This window comes from Petaurus breviceps, unplaced genomic scaffold (assembly GCF_028583685.1).
Source record: "Petaurus breviceps papuanus isolate PSGF00001 unplaced genomic scaffold, PetGlider_PUasm1.0 90686, whole genome shotgun sequence".
NCBI lineage: Eukaryota > Metazoa > Chordata > Mammalia > Diprotodontia > Petauridae > Petaurus > Petaurus breviceps.
In genome coordinates this window covers 10,382,092-10,395,127 of record NW_027187309.1, presented here as the reverse complement: position 1 = coordinate 10,395,127, position 13,036 = coordinate 10,382,092, and the positions used below count along the sequence as shown (strand labels likewise).

The following is a 13,036-nucleotide window of genomic DNA, read 5'->3' as shown; positions in this document are numbered from 1 at the left end:
TCACTCATTTTCCTTCCTCTAAGAATCCTTGCATAGATTGGATTCAGAAAAGTGTGGAAAGACTTAGATAAATTGATGCAAAATGAAGTAATCAGAGACGAGAAAAAAATATGCATGATAAATGTTATTATTGTTTAGTAATTGTCAGCTGTGTCTCACTCTTCCTGATCCCATTTGGGGACCCCATTTGAGGAGAAAAATCTTAGAATGGCTTGCCATTTGCTTCTCCAGCTCATTTTACAAATGAGGAAATTGAGGCAAACAGGGTAAATACTCACATAGTTAGTAGGTGTCTGAGGTCAGATATGAACACAGGAGGAGTCTTCCTGACTCTAGGTCTGTCACTTTATCCACTGTGGCACCTATCTTCCCACACAATGACTATAAGAGTGTAAATGGAAAGGAAGACAACTACAGAATAATCAAAGATGAATGTCATACCATTGCAAACAACAAGCTTGGACCCAAAGAAGAGACAAGAAAGTACCCTCCTCACTCATTTGCAGAAGTATGTTTTATGTGTGTGTGTGTGTGTGTGTGTGCGCACACGTGTGTGTTCCCATGGATGTAGAACAATGTAGAACATTGATTATATTGTGAGGGTTTTTTTTGGGGGGGGATGGTTGTGGAGGGGGAGGTATTGATCAAGTTTGCTGATTCTTTTCTCTCTGTATTTTTTATTTTTTAAATAATTTATTTATCAGATGTATTGGCTATCAGGGAAGGAGATGTTATATGGAAAAATTTAAAACAAATATCAATAAAAATTTATTTTTTATAAAAGAAATTATGGAAAGCCATAATCCTCTATATTACCTTTAAATAGGAAGTTGCCTATTGGACTCAATCTTACCATACTTAAACTCTAAGTCTGGTATTCTTACCTACACAGCAGAAAGCATAAGCAATGCAAGCAGGGTAGAAAGCAGTGTGCTCTAGGATTGAGGGGTCACAATCTTCTATATAATATCACACTTGTTGACCCTATTTGTTATTCCATGACTTTATTTATCTTTCTACACTCAGTCTCTGTTGCTTTAATTCAAATTCAGATATCTATCATCTATCCATTGCTAGATTTTCACTCTCCTCTTTGGAACTTAATTTTTTCAGTACTTGCTGGGAACTTAGTCTGAATCCACTACCTACCTACATCTGTGGTGTCTTCCAGACCTCATCTGCTTAATTAGACTTGTAGTCCTGACCTATTCTAAACTTCCCTATCCTTGTCCTACTTACATGATGAATCCACACTTCTCTTTTTCTCTCCAATCTATTTCATTCTCCTCCCCCATCCTTTTCCTGTCTCACGCCCTCTCTCCTGGAAATCTTAACAGCCGCAACCTACTGCACTAGTAGTCTTGCTCTATGATAATTCTGCATGTGATAGAATTTCATCAAATTCTGAGATTCTCAAAAGTACCTGGAAAGATTTCCAAAGACATGAAACCCAGTACATGAACTGAGGTAGCATGGTAGTAAAGTGTGCTAAAGACCTGGATTTCAGTTCCAAGTCATCCACCTATGATTTCTGTTACCTGGACACACTGGAAAGATGTCAACTATAGTCCTAGTGATAAACTGTATATGTAGCATACCAGGTCCAGTCTAGTTGAGTCTGGAGAGGTTCATCACTAGCTTGACCACAAAGTGATTAATTTTTTGGTAAAAGGTATTTACAAAGACCATCTGTTATGTTGTGGAGGGGTTGAAAGGTATTTCGGTGGAGGGAATCCTGACAATTACAAAATCAGATATCCACAAAGTATGCTTATTAGACTGCTTTTCCTCAGAATAGATATACATTACCATCAGTCCTCAATGGTTAATTTGGAACTTGTGCTCACACTTTCATGACTTTATTGTATGAATGAAATGCAGGTCCTACACTGTATTTTCTAGGCAACAACAGAATTCAAAGGAAGATGTCAACCTCACTTTAATGCCTTGTAACATGTGTTTACAAACCCTAATATTCAAAATAAAACTCAGAGAAATTATTCACCAAATTCATTTTCTTAGATAAAATCAAGGAGTATGTATGTGTGTGTATATATATATATACATATATATATATATATATATAGTGTGTGTGTGTACATATTTCTCTTTGTGTGAATACACACACATACCCACACCTATATCTATATCTATCTATATCTATGTAAATACACACAGGCGCACACATACACACACTATATATATATATATATACATACATACATATATATGTATATATATATATATAATTTTAAAGAGGATACAAACAGGTGTGCACAGATATAGAAATTATATTGAGGATATCTGTGGGACTATGAAAGTATCTAATTTTCATTAAGCTACTGAACTAATTTTGGATTAATTTAGATTAGATTTGGTTTACTGGATATATCAACTTTCAAGTATATTCTTTCATCAGTGATAGATTGGCCCTGACACCCTTAATTAAACTGTCCAGCTGAAAAGGCATGCAAAACAGCTGCTCCTTAATCTTCTATTGATTGTAATTGAAATAGGAGTATAAAACAAAGAAAAGCCTAGATGTGGTCATTGCAACATTCATAGCACACAAACAAAGCTAAAAAAACAAAACCTTTGCATGTAATTAACTAGGAAAACTACCCCAATATTCTAAAACCAAAAGGTAAAACAGTAATTGTAAGAATCTACCAATTACCTCTTGAAAGAGATCCCAAAAGGAAAACTCCTGGGAATATTGTAGCCAAATTCCAGAGTTCCCAGGTCAAGGAAAAAATATGCCAAGCAGCCAGAAAGAAACAATTTGAGTATTGTGGAAGTGCAACCAGGATGACACAAGACCTAGCATCTTCTACAAGAAGTTATTGAAGGGCTTGAAATATGATATTACAGAGGTCAGAAGAGCTAGAATTAAGACCAAGAATCACCTACCAAGCAAAAATGAGTATAATTCTTCAGGGGGAAAAGCTGATATTCAATGAAATAGATGACTTTTGAGCATTATTGATGAAAAGACCAGAACTTAATAGAAAATTTGACTTTCAAATATAGGAATCAAGAGAAGCATGAAAATGTAAACAGGAAAGAGAAATCATAAGGGACTTATAGTTGAATATTTGTAAATATTTTTCAGTATTATGGTAGTTGGAGGAGATAGATAGATAGATAGATAGATAGATAGATAGATAGATAGATAGATAGGTATAGATAGATAGGTATAGATAGATAATTGATAGACAGACAGACAGATAGATATAGGTAGATAGATAGATAGTGAGTTGAATATGAAGGGATGATATCTAAAAAATAAAATTAAGAGGTGAGAGAGCAATATACTGGGAGAAGGAGAAAGGGAAATATAGAATGGGGTAAGTTATCTATGTGAGATAAAGCAATAAAAAGGTTTCACAATGAAGGGGAAAAGGGATGGGTGAAAGGGAATGAGTGAACCTTGTTCTCATTGGACTTGATTTAAGGAAGGAATAATATACACACTCAACTGGGTATTTTACTCTACAGGAAAATAAGGGTGAAGGTGATAAAGGGTGGAGGGGTGATAGAAGGCAGGGTAGATTGGGGGAGGGGTAGTCAAAAGCAAACAATTTTGCAAAGGGACAGTATCAAAGGAGAAAATAGAATAAGCGGGGGTGGGATAGGATGGAGGGAAATATAGCTAGTCTTTAACAGCATGACCATTATGGAAGTGTTTTGCATAACTACACATGTATAACCAATATTTAATTGCTTGCCTTCTCAATGAAAGTGAGTGGGGAGGGAAGAAGGGAGAGAATTTAGAGCTCAAAGTTTTAAAAACAAATGTCAAAAAATGTTTTTTGCATGTAACTGGGAAATAAGATATACAGCTAATGGGGTAAAGAAATCTATCTTGCCCCACAAGAAAGTAAGAGGGAAGGGATTGGGGGGGGTGGTGAGAGAAGAGAGGCAGAATGGGGGAAGGAGTAATCAGAATCCATGCCATCTTGAGGGTGGGGGAAGGGGAGAGATGGGGAGAAAATCTGGAACTCAAAATCTTGTGGAAATGAATGTAGAAAACTAAAAATAAATAAATAATTGATAAAAAAGAATGGGGGAAAATACCTTAACCCATATAAACACTCCCTACAATAAAAGGGTTCCTCTCCAAATCTAGAAACCAAGCTATCCAGCAAAAAATCAGTCTTATTACCACAGATGTATACATGGTAGCCAAAGGTGATAGTCACTTAAAATACAAATCATATATTTAAAAAAGTAATACTTCCTCCCAAAAAAAACAAAGAAACAAAACACACACACAGGGATAATGGAAAATTACAAGTGATATAAGTTCATTAGTCAATAAAAAGCACTGGAACAGAAAATAAGTCTACAGAAAAATTTGGTTGTCTAGAGCCAGTCCTGACTCGGTCCATACGTGGGAAGAGTCTAGTCCAGGATTTCTCCCAAGCCAGCTCCCTGTGAAGACTATATTATGTCTTAAGATTGGCTCACCATCTCTTCCTGACTTGCAGGAGTTTAGGACATGATAACTGAGCAGTTACCCAGACATAGAAGCATGAAAGGGAACAAGGACATTAAAACATGTGAATATACTTATGTATATATGGATGTACATAAGTGAACAAAGACATTAAAGCATACAGATGTACATAAATGAACAAGGACATTAAACATTCTCTCATGGGAACCTAAGAGAAAATTTTTTACATTCATTATATAATCCCTGCTCTCTGATCAATAAATTGGAACTGAAATGACAGAACCCTCTTGGCTTGTGTCCAATCATTCCACACTCTTTGGTTGAGCCCATGCCCATTTTGATGCAGGCATCAGTGGCACCTGAACAGGGATTTAAGAAAACAGATGGGGAAGGGGCCTCCTGGAACTCTGGAGAACATGACTAAAGGTAGGAGACAAAAGTCAGATTTTCTCTTAAAGACTTACAGAGGATAACTCACCCGGCTAACATGAGTATGTGATAGGGATTAGTACAAAATACAAACAGGCAAAGATAAGCCTGGTCTCAAAAAAAAGCTTTTAGGAGAAAATGGGAAAGGTACAAAGCAAAAGTAGAGACTGAGAATGTTACCTAAGACTTTTAAAAATAATAGTAAAAGAAGGAGGATTACTTATAACTATCAGTCAGTTACAAGAATTCTTGGAATGTGTAGAGTAGAAGGGGACAGTAGTTTTGGTAATAGGGGACACAGCAGGGAGACAGAGGAGTAAGAGGCTTATGGAGGTGGGACTCCAGCATTTCCCCATTTCTGTTTTTTTCTGTGGAATATATTAATGATATGTTTAACATCAGAAATGGAAGTTCCAGAGGTGGCTCAAACCATTCACTGTCTCAAACTATTCACTGATACAGCTGTCTTTGTTGGAAACAGATAAAAATAAAATTATCAAGTAAGTTTTACCTTGCTTCCATTGTCACTCTGGAGGACCAAGCAAAATGTCTGATTCTGCAAATGATCTTTAACAATTTCTGAGTACATTCTCTTGTCATTTTTTGTCTGTTTTGTTTATGTGTCTCTGCGTGAAATGAGTGAGAATGAGTAATCTGACACTTGTAAGGTATAATATGCAGCTGAACTGCTTGATTTTCCTTGAAATGTTATCTCTTTCACTCCCCCCTCCCTACTTGCCTTCTAGAATCACAAAAAAAATGGCTGGTGGGCGATAAGGGAGAACCAGAAGGAAAAGATATTTTTATATAGATTATATGATGGTTATAGCAAGTCATAGAGTACAGAAATAAGTATCAGGCACAAATTCTTTGCATTAAAAAGTGTGAACAAAAATTCCAAGATTTTTAAAGTTTGAAAATCTCTTTCTTCCCATCTCAACTCTGGCCAAGTCGAGTGAGAAGAAGAAAATAAGGGATTTTCCCCCCTCAGATCAAAGAGATAAAAGAGCAAGCATTTAACAATTTCCTGCCTCCCCTATAAGAAAAAGTTTTTGTGTATTCAGAATACTCCTGAAAGTCAATTGAACTCATTCTGGTTATTTTTGGAATTATGAAAACTAAAAAGTGTCACTCCTAATTTAATGCTAAAGATAAGTCAGAATTTATCATACTATTTGGCATTTAGACAAATTGGGATATTTTCTAAGATCTGATAAGAAACATGAATTTTGGGGGGTTCTGTAGTATGGAAGAGAAGGGAGAAGGTGCCCTTCCCAACTCACTTTTACTGGAGGATTCAAAGCTATTACTTTCAAAGATCTTTTTAAGGAGTGGACCACATAAATATAGTTTATTGTAGTAAAAATTTAATCAGCTGAAAATATTTTACAGAAATTTATTAAAGTCTCTCATCCTAGATCAGATTAAAATAAAGAATGCTGAAGAATAATAGGGAATTTAAGTTACTCTCCCAATCTGAGTAAAGGGAGAAAGCAGAAAAAATTTATCAAGGACCCTACTAGCAACAGCCCTGAGGCACCCTAAAGCCCACACAATTTTTAGACAAGAAGATGAATCTCTCCATTCAAACACCTAAATCCACATTCAGGCTCTGCAGCCATGAGGAGAGAAAGAAAATCTCTGCACCTAATAAGGCCAATTTTATTTTATTAATAGTTTTTGCAAGTGATACTTTGGAAATATGATTAATGTCATGATTTCATTGTGTTGTGGTCTTTTAAAATTGTAGTAAAATTCTCCTATATAGTAAAAGTTGAGGGATCATTGTAAGCCAGAAATAGTGTTAGATAAGCAAAGTTTTAATCTGAATTTTGTTGAAACTACCAGAGGAAAGAATTTGTGTAAAAACAATTATGCCACTTATATCTTATAATGTTTATATATGCAATAGGAAATCAGGTATTTACATATTTACCTGTAGTTAAAGAGGAGGTTACAACTAAAACAATTTGGTTATCAGTTATGGAACTTGTAAGATTGTTAACTAAATTATTTTATCATTTTAATGCTAAAAATTAAAATTCTTAATTGATTACTGTATGTGGAAAGGAGGAGACTGAGTTAAAACTTTATTCAGATTAATTCTGCCTATTAAGACCATTCTTCCTGCATGTATGAGATTTCATAAAGCAGGGGCATCACCACCAGCCCCTCCCTAAAGTCCATCTCAGTTATTCTTATTATGTAAACCTGCCAAGGAAACTCTCTAGAGGCAATGTCACTCAGACTGAGAAAGCAGCTTGTTTTGATTATTTAATTCCTAAACAATGAATCTAATTTGCTAGAAAAATTAAAAAATATATTAAAAGTATTTCTAACAATTGGCTTTTACATCAGGACAAGTTAAAACTTGAGAAAAAAAAATGTTAAATTAAATCTTTTTATGAGGGACCTAGTAAATCTTTTTTATTTATTACAGCTCCATAGGAATAAAATTAACATGTAATTGGATATGAGCTGTGATTGGTGAAAAATTGCTACTTAAAATAATAAGCATTTAAGACTATATTTTCTTATTTTTATTTCTATAGCAAAATTTCAATGATCAGAATAATTAGTAAACATTATGAACTATTTTGTGTTAGCTTGATGGGAAATCTAATATTCTTTTTTCACTAAGAATTAGAACATGTACAGAAATTTATACAAACTACTTAGGCTTACTTTATAATATTACCGTGGTTTGGAGGGATTCTAAGACTAATAGCTTTTAAAAGTACTGTGATAAGATTCTATTTCTATCTGCAATTAACTAGAAATGTAGTTTGGTAATAATACTTTGGGAATTTATGTTACTTAAGGACATTTTACAGCAATTTGGCTTAAATGAATCTCAATCTTCAAAGTTTTGTTTTTGCTTTTAGGTAAAAAACAGAGCTATCATTTTAAAACTTTTCAATTAATTTTCTTCATAAAAGTTTAGTGATCATTTATGAATCTTAAAACTCTTTTGAATAAAGGGAGGAGGCCTAATAAAACTTTCATTTCAAAGACAATTTATAGCTAAGTTAAAGTAAAGTAGAATAGATTTTGCTGTTTTGATTTCAATGCATAGTCATTCCATGGCTTAAGCAAGAGTTAAGTAGTGTCTGAACTTACTATAGGTAAAAGATTCAATTTCTGAAGTATCTCTTCCTTTTAAAATGAATGTAATCATAGTGAAACAAGGATGTATGTCTACTATTCAGTTGTAAGGCTCTAGTCAAGAACATCTTTTGTCTATCAGCTTCCTGGAAATTCAAGCCACTACATTAATTCTCATAATGATAAAGTTATTAATATTCATTTTACTTCTGCCCACTAGACACAGCTATCTGTTATGATATTATTATAAAGTGTTTTTTTTTCTTTTCACCTTAATATTGTGTCAGATAGCAAATATTCAGCATACATGTGCCCACATATTGATACTGCTAAACTAAAACACACACAGTGTATGGGTCCCTTTAACTTTTTTTCTAAGATTACAAATTCTCATAAGATATTGGTCACAACCTATTTAACCCATATTACAGATCATTCTTCAATTCCTAGACCTCTTTATCAAAATAAAGTGACTATTAATCAAAAAGTTCAAGTTTTTCCAACTCTTTTTTTCCAAAAATATTCATAGAGCTATGTTACCTCACTCTTATTGTCATTAAAATGCACATACTCTATGTAAACAATTCCATGTTACTAGGGAACAAGGTAGACAGATTTTTTAAAACTGCCCTCAATGTGTTATATGTATTATTCCTCTAGCATCCCTTTACACAGGGGAAGTAGTAAAAATATGTAATTAACCATATGTTGCTGTCTTTTGCTTCAAAAGGCATTCCAAAACAATTGAAAACTGATAATGCCCCTGCCTTCACTAGCAAATTATTGCACTCTTTCTGTGACCACTTTCAAATGATATTAATTACAAGCATAACACTTATAATCTTGACAAATGGAATAAAGATATTTAAACCTATTTACAAATATAAAAGAAAGAGGACTTGGTCGAATTCATTATAAAGGTAATTAGCTACTGCTTTACACACACACCCTAATTTTTTTTTAATACATCGCTAAAAATGAGTATACACTGGCAGTAATACAATGTGAAAAAGGTACCAAATGAAGGTTATCTAAAAACAGATTTATGAAGGGCCTGCCCTTTAAATAATGTGGGGGAGAAGGGGGAGTCAAGGCTATGTTTCTGTTTTCCAGAAGTCATTGAACGACCAGTGTGACTGCCCAAAAGTCATCTCAGGGCATGTACTCCAGCTCACGCAGAAGATGAAAAGAGCTCTGGCAGCAGCAGAAGAAATCACAGAGACAGAACATGGGAATAAATAAGAAGAGTTCTCCTAATTCAGCCACTACACAAAAAAGCTATTCCCACATGGGTGTAGATAGAACATTTATTATATCAAGCCAAAGAACTAAAACTTGTTACCCCAGGATCTGTGTTTATTGCTACAATCAATCTGATTTCAATACAAACTGAACTGGTTACATCCTGATTTAAGTCCTGAGATATATACCCTTATTACATCAATTGTTTCATATATACCCTATAACTACATGTATTTGACCCCATCTAGCCTTCTTTATTTCTGCTAATGTGAATCATTTACAAATGATATAAGTCAATACTATATCTTATTGGAATATAGCCTGCTTGTAGAACCACCCTCTTTTGGTTTCAGACTTCAGGGGAACCTACACTTTAAGTAATATCTGATTCTCTGGCCACAAAAAGGACTTTTAATCTGGGAATATTTGATGTAGCTTCCCTTTCAATATCAGAAACCATGTCTTCTATTTCTTTACTAAGTGAAATACTAACTGCTCAATTTGTGACTGAATTGGTAAAGAATGTTAGCTTGACTTTAAAAAAAACATGTTATTATGGATACACCTATCTATGTATGACTCCTTTGTATGGAATATTATATGCATTAATTGTGCTCTTACTCAATGTATAACTGATAGAAATTCATTGTAGTAAATGTTAAACAATCTTCATTTGCTTTTTCCAACTAATTTTAGCTCCATTACATAAAAATTTCTAATTTCTTAAAAAGAGGGGGGGAAAGGATTGTCAGACTTCTTCTCAGACTTCTTGTTACTAGAATCATTGCCCTACTATTATTCTACTATTATTGATCATTTCAGCCACTGTGTCTACATTTTTTATTTAGAAAAAAATGCACAATATGTTAATGAATTGTAAACAATGTTTCTGCAGCCCTTACAACATGACAGCATATATATAAGGATCTTTTGCATAAAATCAATGTTTTAGAACAACGAATATTGTATTTTTTTTTTTTTGCTTTTTGGAGGGCAATTGGGGTTAAGTGACTTGCCCAAGGTCACATGGCTAGTTTTTGTGTTAAGTGTCTGAGGCAGGATTTGAACTCAGGTCCTCCTGACTCCAGTGCTCTATTCACTGTGCCACCAAGCAGCCCCTATTGTATTTTTTTTAAGTAATTGGGGTTAAGTAACTTGCTCAAGGTTACATGGCCAGTTATTTCTGGGTGTGGTACTAAGTATCTGAGCCTGGATTTGATCCCAGGTCATCCCGATTCTGGGGCTGGTGCTCTTATTCACTGTGCCACCTGGCCACCCCTAAGCAATTGGGGTTAAGTAACTTGCTCAAGGTTACACGGCCAGTGTTTCTGGGTGGGTGCTAAGTATCTGAGCCTGCATTCGATCCCAGGTCATCCCGACTCTGGGGCCGGTGCTCTTACTCACTGTGCTACCTGGCTGCCCCAATTTTTTTTAAACAATTGGGATTAAGTAACTTGCTCAAGGTTACACGGCCAGTTATTTTTAGGTGTGGTGGTAAGTATCTGAGCCCAGATTCGATCCCGACTGGTGCTCTTACTGAGCCACCTGGCCACCCCTATGAGTATTGTATTTAGGTGATTAGTCAGACCTGCAGGTCCAGTGAACCTCTCTAGTTTTTTAATATAAGATAACCCTCCCCACCCATGCAATTGTTTCTAGTACATTATAATTAAAATCTGACCACTGGGCATCCTGACAGAGAGAATAACACAGTATAGAAAAAGGCTGTAAGAACCATCAGAAAGAAGAAATCATTTATTCCATGTAAGTTGATGGGTTAATGATATTATCTGTTAACTTGAATAGAGTCTTTACTGCATTAATTAGCATGTGAGTACCTTCAATCATGGCTACACATAATACATTTGTTTGTATATCTCTGCCTCACTTGATTAAAAAAATTGTTTATAACCAGAAGCAAAGAAATAACACTACTTAAATGTGCTAATACATTATACGAATACTTCAGGTTATGCACCATCAGTTTAGGTGCTCCATCCTAAAAGAGACTGCAACCTCCTCCACACCTTAGTAGAAGATCTTAATGAGATACTGGGACTGAAAATAAATTATCACTTGGTGTCCCTCTTCTGGTGATGAGCTCCTCCAAACTTAGTTAAGATATTCCTAAGAATGTCAGAGGCAAAAAGGCATGGTGGGGTCTAATGGAAAAAAAAAAACAACACTAGATTTGGTGTAAAGGAGATCAAAAACAAATCCTTGCTTTGCTCCTTAACAGTTGGGTGAATTTGGGCAAGTCCCTTAATCACTTAGGCCCTCTGAGCCTCAGTTTCCTCATCTATAAAATAAAATGGTTGGATTAAATAATTTACAGTGTCTGCTTCTTTAAATCCTATGCCAGATTCATCTTCAAAGCCTTGCTGACTTGGTCAAATAAGTCTACACTTTTCTGCTGCTGGCTTAGCATTTAGAAGCTCGTGACCAGACCCTAGTCACAGTGAAATATTATGGTGATACTTCAGTAGAGTACAAATATCAATACCTGATCTAATATTCGGAACTTACCTGATTTACTTGACTTACCCCTTCTTTACTGGCCATAATTTCTATTGATTACTGGACTTGACAGACTTGACAGCATCTTTGGCTTTGGGCAAGTCATTTCCTTAAATATACCTTGTGGGGCTTGGAAGAAGTGATTTCTAATGTCCATTTCAGATTCTAAGTCCATGATACAATGCAATTTTCTAAGTAAAGTAACTGCCTACAAATGCTTCTTCAGCATAGATGATGAAAATCACTCATGAACACTAGGTGGCAGCTTTGCATTTTCCTTGATTTTGCAGCATGTCAAACAGAATCATGATTTTAAAGCTGGAATGAGCCTTAAAGATAATAGAATCCAACTACCTCAATTTACAGATGGAGATTCTTTACAGGATCCATGTCCTGCCCCCTCTGTTTGGGTGTGCCTCAGACTCATCCATGTGCATAATTTGTATATCTCCCCTCCTTCATTCTCTCCTCTCTACTCTCTCCTCCTCCTTCACTTCCCTTTCTCTCCCTCCCTCTCTCTCATTTCTCTTTTTGATCTCATCAGCTCTCAGGGGTTCAAATATCATCTCCAAGATGTAGATGACTTGCAATCTGCATATGTAGCTCTCATATTTCTCTTCAAATTCAGTCCTGCATTTCCCACTGTTTGCTTGATATAAGAGGACATGAGAAGCAACATGGTGTACTAGATAGAGTACCGGCATTAGAGTCATGAACATCGGATTTCCAATCCTGCCTCTAACAGTTAACATCTATGTGACCCTGGGCAAATCACATTAACTCTCTGAGGCTCAATTTTCTCAGACGTAAAATGAGGAGGTGGGTTAGATGTCCTCAAAAGTCACTCCTAGCTCTAAATCAATGTTCCTATGATTTTAAACCAGATGTTCACAGACATATCAAATGCAACATTCCCAAAACTTAACTCATTCTATTTCACCCTAAATGCACCCCTCTTCTTTACCACCCTTTTTATGTCAAAGGTTCCAAGATCCTTCATCACCAGCATTTGAAGACTCTTCACTCTCACTAATATTGCATGTATAATCAGAAACTGTAATGGGAATATAAATTTTAAAGATCTTCCCTGCCCCTAGGCTAAAGTGCACCTGGAGCCTGGGGTGGGAGGCTTGTTTTTCAGTAGATACTTCTTGATTGGCCAGTGAGTCAATAAGGTTGTTACATTCTCTGAGCCAGGAGAAGTCTATATAAGCCCTGATGTGTAGCTTTGTTTTGGGGGCTCACTTTGAGAAGTGTTCTGTGATTTTATATGGATTCTGGGAA

The 13,036-nt window shown here is 35.4% G+C and overlaps 1 pseudogene; it reads right to left on the bottom strand.

Annotated features, from left to right (window-relative positions):
* The window catches only part of LOC138144132 (serine/threonine-protein kinase PAK 5 pseudogene), a 53,315-nt pseudogene extending 41,518 nt beyond the window's left edge, over nucleotides 1-11,797 (bottom strand).
* Between the last annotated feature and the right edge of the window lie 1,239 nt (nucleotides 11,798-13,036).